We start from the raw sequence: 13,485 nt of genomic DNA, 5'->3' as shown, positions 1-13,485 counted from the left end.
GTGGCTGGCACAGTACTCGACCCAATTAGGTGCTCCAGAAATAGAACTGTATGCATAAGTGAAAGAATAAGTACTTCATAGGTGGTTAAGAAGGTTAAATGCATAGTGCCTGGCAGAAAATAAGTGATGAGCTGATAGTAGCTAACAGTTATTATTACTAATGATAACTGAGATAGAAATGGGCTTTGGTAAAGGCTGCAACCTAGGGAGGAAGATATGGGTATACAATAGGCCAACCACTAAGCCAGGTACTGTGACAACAGTTTCGCATGAATGGGGCATCTGTGATGTGGCGACGTGTAGACATGCTCAGGAAATATTGACTGAACTGTTGTTTTTCTGTGAATGTTCTTAAAGAGCATGGTCTAAGAATAAGCACATCATGAGAAAAGAGGGTGGAGCAAATGCCAAGCCTTCTAATTAGATTTAGCATTTCCTCACTTTAGAGGTAACAGCCTGCTCCCCAAGGCAGAGTAATCCAGTCTCTGCAATGGCCGTGGGCTGTATGTGTTGACTTTATCATCTGCTCCATCGTAGCTACTTAATGTTGAACACACCCTGGTCTAGATCATGTTTTTACTTTCCTCACCTTTTCCACTCCTCCCTAGTGCTGATTTCAAAAGGGATTTATGAGGCTGAGCCCTCCCATGTTCTCCTGAAGGCATCTCCAACACTACCCCCCATTAAATCCACTCAGGTGAAGGCATGACCCTGCTATCCCTGCTATACAACTGTAGCTTCAAGACAGCCCTCAGCCTCCCCCTCCTCACTGTTTGCTGCTCTTCGGTAGACATTTTGGGGTTGCTATCTCCCTCTCTACTCTTTCTTCTGCTCATGCCCTATAATCACCCTCCCCAATGCTACAGATTTTACGTTTATCTTCATAGAATGTTCCATATCTGCATCCCTTCTCCTCTCACCAGCTTTGAGTAATTATAAGTTTATTCTTAGGAAACACCTTCCCTCCTATTAGAAATTCTTCAGAGCACAATTGTGGAGATAAGACTGACCTCTCAAGTTTTATGATTAGAACCACAATGTTTCCATGTTGATAAATTATAGATACAGCAAGGCAGTTTCTTTTCCCACCAGGATTTCTGTTTGGGAATACTAAAACTGCCAAACAGTGCGAGAGAGAGAGACAACGCTATCATTTTTTCTTGGTTGAATTTTCCACATCAGGGATATGCGCCAGCAGAGGTTGAAATAAGAACATTAATTTTATTTTAAACTAAGGAAATACAAAAAGCAAGATCTTAGTGTTATGTAGAGAATATATTATTGTTAGGGACAGCTCTGGTGAGTCATTAACTGAGTCATTTCAGTTTGTTGATTTTGTAGACACACAAGTTCAAAGATCGGGTAATGCCCATCAAGTTTGATGAGACACTAATGACAGTTACCCTTCTGGCAATACTACCGCTGAACTTACCAAGAGTCACAAAGAATCTGCCACTGAACCTCTCTGAGGGCCTGCGGGCGCCCCTGGTAGGAAAACCAGGAGAGAAGGGACTGTCTGCTGGATGGATAATGATTACAACTAATTTTTAGAAGGAATAGATTAACAACAACATTTTGCCTCTTCAGATTACCAGGCAATGGATTTCCTGTGAGTAACATTTTCTGAGAATCTCTTGCCCTAGAACTGTAAAAAGAAGCTTAAAAGAAAATCCCACAAAAATTAACGTGTGCCACTAGAGGAGATTTCAGGGCGGTGGTGGTCACCATTATAAACAACAACAGCCACAACAACAATAATAATTGCAACAGTGTATGGAACAGACAACATATGTATAATGGCAGTATAAAACAGGCAATATCAGAGAAAGTACAGAGCCAATGATGGTGGCTAAGAATTATTTAGCACCTAATGAATGTTTTACGCTTATCTATTCATACAGCAAACTAAGAAAATAATAAGCAAATAGCATAAGCTGAAGTTTGAAACAATGGCTTCAGGATACATGATTTTAAAAACTGTACTATATCATTCTGTTCTATATAATATAATACAATATAATATGATCTATCACAGCATAACATGATATGGCTCCTGCACATTGTATTGTAGTTGTCTGTGGACCTGTTCCTATGTATATTTTCACCAATTTGTATGCTCCATACAAATGGGGACTGAGTCTGTTTAGCTTACGATGGAGTTCCCAGAAGCTAGCCTCGTGCTACGTACATAAATGTCCAAAAAATGTCCAAAGAAGTATTTACTGAATGACCAGTTTCAGAAAGACTGAAACAAATTAGGCCCTTTTGGACTTAAATACCAAAGCAGGAAGTGAATATAACACCATTGTGCATCTTTCCTTCGAGAAACTCACATGCCCCTCATTTTCTACTATCATAGGCCATAGTATTACAGAGCAAGGTTAACGAGGATATTGCCAATGGCAGGCAGAAGGCAGTGGACTCAGATGAGAAACAAGAGAAGAGTTTTCTCAAAAGCTTTTACTTTTACTTCAGTTTCTGAAAAGCCTTGAGATATAGCTCGACATGACAGGAATCCCAGAATCCTGAAAATGTGCTCCATTTTAACGACAATTTTATTTACAAGAGTATAATCAACTAGACTGAACCATGAAGTACAAATGCCCCTTGGACCTTAGTCCTCCATACTCTTCTCCTAAAGAAAAAGTTGTTTCATCCAGATTAGAACAACAAACAGGTTATTTATTTACAGGCTTTGTGTCTAGGACACCACTGTGGGAGGTCTGCAAGAAGCCCATCATCACCCAGAAGTTCCAAGATCTTACCAGTCCATGGGCATGAATGAGGTCAATTTTATCGATACCCAGGCCCTTCATTTCTAAGCTCATGTAGGAATTTTGGTACCTTTCAAAGTTCCACCATCCCACAAATATTTTGGGAAATCCAGAAGAGTTGTTTTTTTTTTTTTTTCCCTAATTCTGTATATTAGTGTGTCTATTACACCATTTCATTTTTGCTTCTACTAAAGTCACTAAGGCTTCTGCTGATTCATCCTAGTTCTGAAGCTTCTGAATCTTTATGGCACTATAAAATTTGGCAGTCTCCTACAGGCACAAAATATTCACATACAAGGTTAGCAGAGGTTGTTTGGGTCTTGAAATGTTAAGCTATTTAGGGAGAGATCCGCTTTCTCTTCACATTCATGATTCTTTATCTCCATGGAGTATATACGGCCACCAGGGCAGCCAGATTGGGGTGAAATTTTATCATTTGCCACCTCACTATCTCTTTACTGTCATGTAACCCTCAAACCCTTTCATGAAATTGCCATTCTAGATTCCTTTTTCCCTCGGTATGAATTCTTTCTCAGGGGGGTTGACATATTTCTGTGCCATCTGGCAACCTCACTTTCTCCCTCTCCCAATCCAATCCAAAAAAAATATGTCTGTGTATATAAATCTGAATTATTCTCACTATGTTGTAGATCAACCTCCATATAAATCAGTGAATACAAATAATGTGTAGGATGCCATCTAGTTCCATATGACAGTCATGTCTGACTGTGAGCCTTGGCTCAACTGTGACCTCATCAGCTTCTGTAATCAGTTTTGTTCCTAAGTCCCAAGATACGTTTATTGATGGCCAGATACTCCCTAGAGATCATACCCACCTATTCATTGGAACCCTCCCTTTTTTTGGAAGTGAGGAGACGTATTCAAGGACTGTATTAGTCAGGGTTCTCATACATATACAAATATATACATATGTGTGTGTGTGTGGAATTGGCTCATGCACTATGAAGGCTGAGAAGTCCCAGGATACGTGGTTGGCAAACTGGAGACTCAGAAGAGCCAATGGTGTGCTTACGATCTAAGTGCCAGCTGATTTGAAGTCCAGAAAGACCCAATGTTTCAGTTTGAATCTTAAGCCAGGAAAAAACTGACATTTCAGCTTGAAGACAGTCAGGAAGGCATTTCCTCCTACTCAAAAGAAGGTCAGCCTTTTTGTTACATTCAAGCCTTCAACTGATTAGATGAGGCTCACCTACATTAGGGAGAGCAATCTGCTTTATTCAGCCTACAGATTCAAATGTTTATCTCATCCAAAACACCGTCATGGACACTATCTAAATAATGTTTGACCAAGTATCTGGGCACCCATGGCCCAGTCCAATTGATACATATAGTGAACAATCACAGGGACCTTAGGAGCACATACTTCTGTGTTCCTTTCTCAAACTGGTTGGTTGACAGTATGAAACCATAGAAATGACCAAGTGCTGATTTTCTCTGAAAGAGGTTGTATTCTCTAGGTAAAAATTAGGCTACAAATGACAGAGAACTGAAAATAGTAGCTAGTTAAGACATGCACATATTTATTTCTCGCATAAATGTCCCAGGAGGCGACCTTAGTTTGGGTTATGATGCTGCGTATTAGGGGCCACTTGAGGCTTCTCCTCCCTTTGTGATCCACTTTTGTCGTTCGGACCTCATGTAGAAGGTGACTTTCACATTCTAAGCAGTGAGATGGAGAAAAGAACAAGCATATTGCCTTTTGTGGAAGGTTCCTGAAAGCTTTTACACTTTACTTGCATCCCACCAACCAGAAATTGGTGACTACACTCGAGTGTAAGGGAGATACAAATATGTAGTCTTTATTCTGATGAGCAGTGAGCACATCTCAAGATCAGGAGTTCTATGACTTCACAAAAAAAGCAAAGGGATAGATATTGGAGAGAAGCAATCCTAGTACTGATTTTAAGGACCAACCTGATGTCCGATTCCTTGGGAAGTAGCGTATTTTCCATAATTAGAGGAATTTTAGCTATAGCGTAGGGCCTTTAACAAATTCAAGCAGACCAGAAGCCTTGGCTTATAGAAGAGACTGCAGATGAGCGTATGGCAACTCTGAGCTCTTCATGCGAGGTCCTCACATTACAGAAAGTGTGCAGGGAACATAAACACTCTAACACCGCAAAGTACATGGGTGGCTTAGAAGAGAAAACAAACCGGTTTCTGATATTGAGAGAAGGAATCAGGAAGATATTCATGCTACAGAAATGAAAATAAATAAAATTAGAGAATTGGGATACAACTGCTCAAGGATGAACAAATGGGGAAAAAAATGCCTTCGCACAGCTATCTTAGCAACCTAAAAAAAAAAATTAAAAAAACCTTGTTTTTTTTTTAAAATTTACAATGCAAACGACTCAACCCAGCTTTGAAGAAACAAAAACCCAAGGAACAGACAGAAATTCCTCACAAGAGATTTATGCTATGAAATGACTTAAGAATAAAATTAAATAAAACAAGAAATCAAAGAGAAGCTAGAACAGCAGAATGAGATCAGAAGGGAAGTTGCACGCTACAGGACACAAAGCAAGGATCAAAATAATATCACTCGCAACTACCAACGATGCCAGACTCCAACGAAGCAAATATCAGTTATTAATGATATATTTGCACTACAATAAATGAATGCAAATGATTCGAGGTTAGACCTCTGATTGCATTGCCATTTCAAAAACACCCCCCCCCAAAAGTTTTGGGGCTGCCGCATTGTGTATATGGTTAGATTGAGGAGAGGTCATTAGTTACCCACACAAAGGCTTCTTAGTAAATTCGGTTCCTTTTCTTTCTCTCTCTCTCTTTTTTTTTTTTTTTTTTTTTTAATCATCCAAGACTGAAGGAACAAGTATGGAGTGTGAAAATAGCATGCAGCATTTGACATTTTAAAATTTGTTTTCCACTAGTTTATACAAAGAACAGGGATCCCTGGGTGGCTCAGCGGTTGAGCACCTGCTTTTGGCCCAGGGCGTGATCCTGGAGACCCAGGATCGAGTCCCACGTCGGGCTCCCTGCATGGAGCCTGCTTCTCCCTCTGCCTGTGTCTCTGCCTCTCTCTCTCTGTGTCTCTCATGAATAAATGAATAAAATCTTAAAAACAAACAAACAAACCCCAAAGAACAGCCTGCTCCAGTGCTGGCCTGAGGTGTGGACCACAACAAGAGCTTGGGGAGGCGGGCGTCCCGCACGGGCTAGACAGTTGGTAATTTCCTCAACCCTCCTGGTACCATTTGTTTCTCCCACTCCCTCCTCCGCTGCTTTCCTTGAGATCCCTACAGAAGTCAGGGAAGACAGACACACACGCGTGCGCCTTCGAGAAGTGGTCTAAATTTTTCTACTTGCATGAAACTATATTTATCTAAACTAAAACTTGGCTTGGAAAGGTATTTGTATTATGGCTAGGTCTGTTTGTCTACATTTCTTTAATTTATGCAGTATATGTTAATTACTTTTTTAACGTGGAAATATTTTGACATTGCTTTTTCTCATTTCTTTGACTTCTTGAATAATTCTCTCGTGAGTCTGCCTCTGAAGCACATCTGCTCTCTGGGCTTCTAGCCTTATTATTTAGAGTAGACATCCTTCAGCACTGGTGCTCAAGCCTCTTGTTCTCGAAACCTTAAAACATTTTGAGCAAATTGGAATATTATTATGGAGGTGACTTTAGGCAATCTCATTTCTGAAGGTTAATTCTGGATAATCACCCTCCGCGAGACATTCCAAAAAAAAAAAAAAAAATAGAGCTACCCATTGAGACTAATCACATTTAGGCTTATTCATGTTCTAAGAACAAAACAAGGTACTTAGTTCTGAGCCGAGGCAGGTCATTCAACAAAATTGGATCCATCTGACCCTCTCAGAAGCTCCATAATGTGTTTTACCTGTTGTCAGAGGAGGATCAGAAAGATGCAATTGCTCTTTACATGAGGGGAAGCATCGTGCGAACTCAGCTCTGGCGCTCCTTACCTGCTCCACTCTTGCAAGCCAAGGAATGTCCCTGGGGAGGGAGACGTGCGTTCGTGGGTTTGGGGAATGGGGCCTCCACCTAAGTATCCACAAGCCCTGTGAAAGCACCTGCGGCCACCTGGAGGGTGCCCACCCCCAGCCGGGTCCCGTCCCCGTCCCCGTGCGCTGCACACCTGGCTCTCCCCATCACTGTCCTTTCCTGGCAAAGCATCACTCTTAATGGGCCACTTAAGGGACTCAAGACAAGACCAACTGGTAGTTCAGAAAGGCCCTCGCCACTGATCACTTTTCCATACAGCTGATACATTTTTATGTTTTTTTTTTTTTTTTTTAAGCTGGTATTTCTGCACCGTGTCGTTAACAGTTCCTAGTAGGAGCGCTCACAGGGACGATCGGGATGCCTCCGGCCCTCGCTGGTGCTGGTGTCTGGCCCACCGAGAAATCGAGGCAAGAGACTGGGCCGGCCCGGCAGGTTTTCTCGGGGTGTACTGGGGCAGCCTTGGCCATAGCTGTGAGATTTTAAAAAGTATTTTCCAAGACATCTATCTTATACAGACAAGACTATTTTAAATTGGACTCATTAAATCATTTGTTGTCACAGCCAACAGCCGTGTGGAGGCTAGTTAACAAATGAAAAATGAGCCTTTCTAACTTGTTTACTTTATATGGATGCTTTCTTTATTTCGCTTTTTTCCCCCCTCTGGTAGCACACCGACTTCGGGGATCTTGTTACAGTGCCGCCTGACAAAAATTAAAGATGTGAAGGCTGAAAATACTAGAGACGTAACGCCCCAGTTCCCATAAAATCCTGGTGAAGTGGTTCCTACTGATGGCGATACCCGGGGCCTGTCTTCTAGTTCAAGGAAGGGAGCCAATTAAAACCTCATTTACTTTGTTGAAAGGTAACACGGAATTACTTGAGAAACGCAGAATTCTTGGCACGGAAAGAAAAAAAAAATGATGATGATCCTAAATTCATGGCTGAGTTTTTCCTTGGAGCCCCGGTTCTGCGAGCTCAAGATTGTTTTCAGCAACGTACCTTTGTTAATTTATTCGCTCCTTCATTCACTCACTCATTCATTCATTCCGTTGTTCATCAGTCTGCTTCTAAATGCCCCGGTGTATGGGAGGCGTCCTTTACAAGCTCACTGGCAGGTAGTGTTTTTCTTTGCTGTTTGGTGTGAAAATTTATTTCATTTCAGTTTATAAAATATTCTCTTCTTGGTTGATATTTAAAAATTTTTTTTTTCTCCTACTGTTGCTTTCTTAGCTATGGGCTGCATATTCTTTTGGTTTCATTTTTCATCGAGGAGTCCTTTTTAAGGGTTCCTCACCTTTGTTTGCTCCCACTGGCTTTCCCGGGGTGTGTCGCCAAGTGTTAAGCAAAGTACAATGGTCTTTTCTGATGAGCCTGTGCAGTGCTTTGTATCTTAGGGTCTACAGCAGAAACATGTTGATGATGAGAAAGAACTTTGGGAACAGGTAGGTCCACTGGTAGGTTTCACTTCCATCAATTCTCTCCCTTGGAAAATGGAGACGACAGACACGTTACAGGTTAAACGAAAGAGAAAACGAACTGCTACATAGAGTTCTTTGCACATAGTAGACGCTCAATAAGTGCCTCATCTATTCAGAAAACTTAAACAACAAGCAAAACAAAATTCTTTTGAATTCTCAAGTGGTGTCTAATTTGCGGCTCGGTATCTTCCAGAGGTCCCTTTAGCTCTTCAGCTTTCTCCTTTGTGATGAATGATTAGATTCAACTGAATTTGATGCAAATATTTGTATTTGTAAAAGAGTTCAAATCAAATCCTCGAGGTCAGTTTAGATTTTTGAGGTGATCGGTATGACTTGAGAATTGGGTCCTTACTAATATTTACAATAAAACTCAATTTAGGGTTACTTACAGTTCCATTACCATGATATGGATTGTTTTCTTTCCAGGTCACTAATAATAACATTCAATAAGCACAAATCTCACAGCCTAGAGAGAGCAACTGAAAATAGTCCTAGAATTTAACTTCTCCCTATTTGTCACTGCTCCGCTCTGTGGCCTGGTGGTCAGTTTGCAGAATATTACAGAAAACACATTTGAAGTAATTCCTCGAGCTATTGTACTTCCTTCAAATGTCCCATTAACTCATATAGCCTACATTTTATTCATTGAGCCGTTCCCCTCATTTTCCAAAAATTGTATCATCCTTAACTTCCTTCGCTATTTCTCTGGTTTCCAGGCTTACAGAAAACCATTCTAGGCTGAGGAGCAGCGGGTAGAAAGGCCCTGAGAGGGGAGCGGGCCTGGCATTTCTGAGGCAGGAAGTCAGGGTTAGCATTTCTGGGGTGAAGGCGGATCGATGGAGAGCGTGGCAGGAACCGATGCTGAAGAGGGGGGTGGGAGTCAGGTCCTGTGGGGCCTGGCCAGGTGTGGTAAGGTCTTCAGGGTTTTTTTCTGTCCTCCTAAAGGCCATCAAAAGACACTGGAGTGTTTCCAGCAGCAGAGTGGATTGATCTGATTTGTGCTTGGAGAAGATCATTTGGGCTGTTGTCTGGAGCCCAGAGGAGGATGGTGAGGTCATAAGCACTGAGGCCGGGAAACCAGTTGGGAGCCGACTGTTGCAGGTCCAGGTGAGTAGTGACGGTTGCTTGGACTAGGGTTTTAAGAACCAAGCTACAAGACATTGTCAGATCTGGGGAAGGTTTGGGGGACAGTGCCAATAGGACTTGCTGGTGTGTTGATGTAAGAAGTGATGGCAAGAGTGGTGCCGTGGTGGGTGCAGCACCTGAGAGGCGCAAAGCCCCACAATGGGGGAAAAAAAAAAGCTCCACTATGGTTGTCACCACTCAGTACTGTCATCCCTGCGTGTCCCTGTGTGCTCTCCTGAGGAGCCTGGGAGACCCTTCAAAAGCCGTGACACTTCCTATTCATCTTTGGATTACCACAACCGTGACCTAGGTCCCGTCCAGTAAGTGTTTGTGGAACGAATGGAAGACATAGAGGTAAATGTAAAATTATTCGACTTGAGAGAGTAACAGCTGCTGTGTTACAAACCGCAGGGCACGTGGTGTGCTGTAAGAATAAAGGATGCGGCTTCTTGGCAACGCATGTATAGGATGACATGATTCACACCAGCAAATTTATAGTCCAGAAAGAAACCAGAATGTTTACAGGTGAAAAGCAAGTATAAAATACATTTATGGATGGAAAAATAGACATTTTCTTCTTTGGATGATAAAAGTTCAATAAACAGATAAGACCTAGGTCCTTCTTTAATTACTTCAAAGAAAACATAACTACTTTAAGCTGTTACTCGTGATGTTAGCGAGACATCTGTATCAATTAGAATACTTAGGGATACAACTACCGAAGTCCAAACCCCGGTAGTCGAAGGTACAGAGAATACTTATCAACTCATATGACAAAAACCAAAAAAACAGAAACAAACCGAAACCAGCATAAGGCCTACCTTGGGAAGTCACTTCAACAGGGTCTACATGATGTTGCCAGGGGTTCCTTTCCCTTATTTTATATCTTTGCTCTTTACTTTTAGCTTTATTCCCAAATGGTTACAAGATGGCGGCGTCAGCTCACATCTTCTGATTTTCAGTGAAGAAGAGAGACCCGCAACAGTGGAACAAACGTCCTGAGCTTGGCTCTCACGGGTTCACATTTGGACATGCGCCCTAAGCCGGTCTCTGTGGCATAAAAGAAATGGTTCCTCAAAGGACCTTGGAATACTATTGGGAAGAAGGAATAGAAAATGGCAGAATGAATATTGTCTGTCAAGTTTTAAGCACTTGTGTGTGGCTTCAAGACCCTCGTTTTTGTTTGTTTGAGTCGACGGTACTTAGAGATACAGTAGGCTTTCAACTTCACCAATGGAGAGACCTTCCATTGTCTTTGTGTCCCTGGGACTTCATGCTATAAAGCCGCTCTCCACAATACTTGTTGGCTGAATGAGTGAACATGAGACGTCCCTGAAGTTCGTGGAAATCGTCGCTGGACTTTGCCATCGACTTGTGCGATCAAACAAAATAAGGATTTCCGTGTATGCGCATAAATGGTTTGGGGAAAATGGTCAAAGATGGTCAAACTAATGCAAAGAGGAAATTGTTAGACTCCATTAAAGCGTCCTGAAAAGGTTTTACAAGTTGAGATCTTGGCCTGCATTTTAAAATTTGGATTCTTTTTGATCTCTTTCACCTTTTAGGTATAAAATAAACACCATATTTCCTCTGGCATTTCAGAGAACTGAACTTGATGATTCTGGCGGCGTTATTTTGCTCTTTCGAGACATTCAACAGCAAGCACATATGTGTCTGACTAAATGTCACTGTGCTTAAGATTTCTATAATTTGGATTTAGAAGCTGGCGAAGGGAGAAGGAAGACAGGACTTGTAAGTTTTTTATTACCCTGTCCCACGATGTTTCTTTGTTCATTTGATTCTAATGATTCCAACAGGAGTTGAAACAAAAGCTGAAGGATTGGCCTACCATGGGTTAATTACTTAGTAAAAGGGCTATTTCTTGAGTCTGATGGTGGGGAATGGGTCAGAAAAGACTAATTAGACAGGCTTCAAGTTCTAGGGAAATGCTAGTGGAACAGGTGAAAATAAACTGGTGATAATTGAGGGGCTAATTATCCTCCACCTAGCAATTGGCCACCAGGTGTTCTGTAGCACATAAAAGAAGGGACTGACAGAGCAACAGAGGCTTTTTTTTTTTTTCCAGGAGAGATGAGGAGAGGGGGAGAAAAAACACACACAAAAAAAAACCCCAGAGGAATTTGAAGTCTGTAAAACGGTGTTTCTTGTATTTTCCACTTGTTCTTTCCTGCCGCCTTGGTAGAAAACTGGACCAGGGATATGTGCTTGTGTTTTATTTGTTTTTAAAGAGCAAGTGTCCCCTCTAGTCTGTATACCCATGAAGAATTTTGGTGTTGGGGGAACCTGGGGGACTCAGTGGTTTAGCACCTGCCTTCAGTCCAGGGCGTGACCCCGGGATCCCGGGATCGAGTCCCACATCAGCTCCCTGCATGGAGCCTGCTTCTCCCTCGGCCTGTGTCTCTGCCTCTGCCTCTCACTCTGGGTCTCTCATAAGTAAATTAAAAAAATCTAAAAAAAAAAAAAAAAAAGAATTTCGGTGTTGGGTATACATCTACATCTATCCTTATAATTAAGACTATGCTGACGATCTCCATGGTGCATTTGGAAAGGCCAGGATGAGAAGCAATGAAAGCCCACCGGTCGGAATTGTCATGAGCGTGGCTTCGTGATCGCACACCTCCTCTCACACGTGATGATGAGTTCCTAGACTATATCTACTGGTAGAGGGGGCTGTTACCAAGATATCCCGTGAAGGATCTTTTGACTCCCTTTTTCTGTCCTAATCTGTCATTTGGCTAAAGATCAGCACTCAGAGTTCAGTAGCCACACGGGACTGTCTTTGGTGTTATGTCTTACAGGTAACGCGGATACCTGGGATTAAGGATTACTTAGCAGGAACGTGACATCCCATTCCGAAGCATGTCCACAGGCCAGGATGGCAGGACAGAGGTGGGAAACGTTTTTTTAAATGGCAAGAGTGAAATGCAGGCCGTGAGAAGGATCAAGCTCAGACATACCTGCCTCTCGTCCACCGGCTCTGACTGCGCAGCCTTGCACGGGACGGGCTCCTTCTGTGGCCTGGGGTGGAGACAGCACTGCCTCTGGGCCACTTGGCCCCCATCACTGACCGCCTGCCCTTCCAGGCCGTGTGCGCTCCACGGGGGGTGGGGGGAGCTCCCTGTAGTGAGGGCGCTCTAGGCTGCAGGGTAAACGGCTGCCCCCCACCCCGTAGTTGCCATTTCCCTTGGAAAGCAGAGCAGTGTAAGGGTGACTTGGCAACCAGGTTTGAACCATAGCTCTGCCACGTACTAGGGCTGTGACTGAGCAAAGACCTTAAATTTGCTGAGTTTTGCTTTTTCTCATCTGTAAAATGCAAGTAATAATTACAAACTTGCAGGGAACCTGTTAGGATTAAATAAGATGTGAAATGCCTTTTGCACCATTTAGGGTCCACCTGGAAAAACCAAACTGCCCTGTGGTGTGCAAACCCCATGAGTGTATCGTACGGGAAACTGGATGCAGAGAACGTGTGACCCATGTAATGGAATAGCTCAAAAGACAAGCAGAGAATGGTTAGGCACCTGGTGGTTAGCAGCAGACTTGCCGAGAGGCTGGAAGGAGGGGGGACAGGGAACTCGGGGATTGTGCTGGTTTCGGCGAGCCCCACTGCACCCACATGGCTCCGTGGAGGACACGCTGGCAGCGCTGCTCTCAGAAACAGAGAGAGGAGGAGAAACATCTCTCCCTCCAGCCTCCATCCCTTGCATCCCATTAGCTGAACTCATCCAGAAGCTGCCAGACACGGGGGCCAGCCCGAGAAATACAGCAGCCTGCTGGACCCAACTCCCCTGGGATCTACAGGGACTGGGGGGAAGGCAAACAGTGGCTCAGGGAGTAATAGTGCAACGACTGCTGCCCTTGGCGTGTCGCCTGGTACGTGGTTGGGGAGTCAGGGGATCCTCGTCCTTCCACTCCCTTGGGTCCACAGGTCTTGTAGTTCTCTTTCTCTTCTCTTTCTTCCTTACTCCAATCTTTGAAAGGTCCCTTAGAGCCTCTGAGAGGTTAGGGAGGAAACATCAGCCTCTGCCTCAGGCCTGTATTCTCTCTAATGTTTCTTCCTACACAACGG

General features: G+C 43.1%; 1 long non-coding RNA gene across 14 annotated transcripts in view; it reads left to right on the top strand.

Moving 5' to 3' along the window:
• Nucleotides 1-13,485, top strand: part of LOC102155681 — a 158,849-nt gene that overhangs the window by 130,107 nt on the left and 15,257 nt on the right. For 12 of the 14 annotated variants that reach the window (XR_005361423.1, XR_005361430.1, XR_005361428.1 and 9 more), the window contains 3 exons: nt 9,216-9,377; nt 10,301-11,147; nt 12,215-12,305. This is a non-coding gene — a long non-coding RNA (uncharacterized LOC102155681). The remainder of the gene's footprint in view (nt 1-9,215; nt 9,378-10,300; nt 11,148-12,214; nt 12,306-13,485) is intronic. The other 2 variants (XR_005361432.1, XR_005361431.1) reach the window with 2 other exon arrangements.

This window comes from Canis lupus, chromosome 6 (genome assembly GCF_011100685.1).
Source record: "Canis lupus familiaris isolate Mischka breed German Shepherd chromosome 6, alternate assembly UU_Cfam_GSD_1.0, whole genome shotgun sequence".
Lineage (NCBI taxonomy): Eukaryota > Metazoa > Chordata > Mammalia > Carnivora > Canidae > Canis > Canis lupus.
Note: the sequence above shows the minus strand (reverse complement) of the source record. Positions and strands in the feature narration are given on the sequence as shown.